Below are 1877 nucleotides of genomic sequence, written 5' to 3' on the forward strand. Positions count from 1 at the left end.
TACTTCTGCAAAACAAAAGGTTTTGTTTTGGTTTTTTGCACCCTGGGATGTCTTTAGGCTCTGTTTTACAATAGGCATAGTCTGCAGCTCAGATTGTAGGGCTGGCAGACACCAAACTGATCAGCCCTCTTGAACAGGCAGGGCAAGATCAACAGCTTCTGTGTGTGTGTGTGTGTGTGTGTGTGTGTGTGTGTGTGTGTGTGTGTTTGAGGAACATTCTGAAACGTACACACCTTATTTTATGTAGCCTCTTATCTTTGCTGTGCTGCTGTCATCTCAGACTTGAGGGAAGAATCCCTCCAGGCACCTGTACATAAGAAGAAAATGACTCAGAAAAGATTTCCTTTTCTGTAACCCATGATTTACTTAGACCTTGTATGTTTCAGAGAAGCAGTGAGATTAGAAAAGAATAAGTAAGTGCCTAGGGCCATATAGAAGGAATGAAAAATGGCCTTAGAACTCATGGAATGAGGTTACCACAGCCACATGAGTGAGCCCCGATGTGGCACGGTGTGGACTCTGTGTCCTGAGGATGTCATGCTATTATGGAGTTCTGTTCTGCCCTCACATTCCTTTTAATCTAAAAATTATATGAAACCTCTTAAGGGGGCTTCCAATCCCTCACTGGGCAGTATCTTTGGCACTTTTTGGTGAAAGTATTCCATGGCCACTGTGTTTGGAGTCCTTTTCTGGAAATTTGGACTTTGTGCAATTTAATCAGTAAATGTGGTTCTCAGCAGGATGGGTGTCTTAGTTAGGGTTTTACTGCTGTGAACAGACACCATGACCAAGGCAAGTCTTATAAAAACAACATTTAATTGGGGCTGGCTTACAGGTTCAGAGGTTCAGTCCATTATCATCAAGGTAGGAGCATGGCAGTATCCAGGCAGGCATGGTGCAGGCAGAGCTGAGAGTTCTACGTCTTCATCCAAAGGCTGCTAGTGGAAGACTGACTTCCAGGCAACTAGGGTGAGGATCACAGTGACACACCAATTCCAACCAGGTCACACCTATTCCAACAAGGCCACACCTTCAGATGGTGCCACTCCCTGGTCCAAGGATATACAAACCATCACAATGGGCATTTGACAATTATCACTGAAAATTAAAAAACAAACAAACAAACAAAAAAAACTTAGAATGAATCATAGTTGTATGCATACCAGTGACATAGCTCCACTTCTGCCACATACCTCCCTCCTGTCCTTTAGAGAAGTCCAAAGAAATGGCGGTTCAAATCACTTGATGTTCTTGCAGAGGATCTGGATTTGATTCCCAGTACTCATACAAAAGCTAATACCCACCTAGATAGGCAAAGCTGTCTTCTGGACTCTGCGTACACCTGACAACCTCGTGGTCCACACACCCATACTGAACAGGCAAAACATTTGGAGACAAAGAAAACCCTGGGTTCCTCTTTATTCAAATGGAGCCACAGAAGTGTCAGGATCATACAGTCAATCAGAATTACCCACAAGCAAATATTACAAAACTACTCTCATTTACATAGAGAGAATTGAGTGATGGGAAATGACAAGCAAAGTTGCTCACCACAACCTTAAAAAGGTAGATTCACAGCTGGGCATAGTGGTGAGAACACATACTTAATATTTAATACAAAAGGATAGGTGGATCCTTGTAGGTTCAATGTCTGATTGGTCCACACAGCAAGACCAAGACATTTTGGGCTTCCAGATCACACTAAGAGACCCTGATTTTGTTTTAAGATTTATTTTTCACTTATATGAGTACACTGTTGTTGACACCAGAAAAGGGTGTCAGGTCCCATTACAGATGGTTATGAGCCACCATGTGGTTGCTGGGAATTGAACTCAGGACCTCTGGAAGAGCAGTCAGTGCTCTTAACCACTGAGCCA

Source organism: Mus caroli, unplaced genomic scaffold (genome assembly GCF_900094665.2).
Source record: "Mus caroli unplaced genomic scaffold, CAROLI_EIJ_v1.1 scaffold_13011_U1_1, whole genome shotgun sequence".
NCBI lineage: Eukaryota > Metazoa > Chordata > Mammalia > Rodentia > Muridae > Mus > Mus caroli.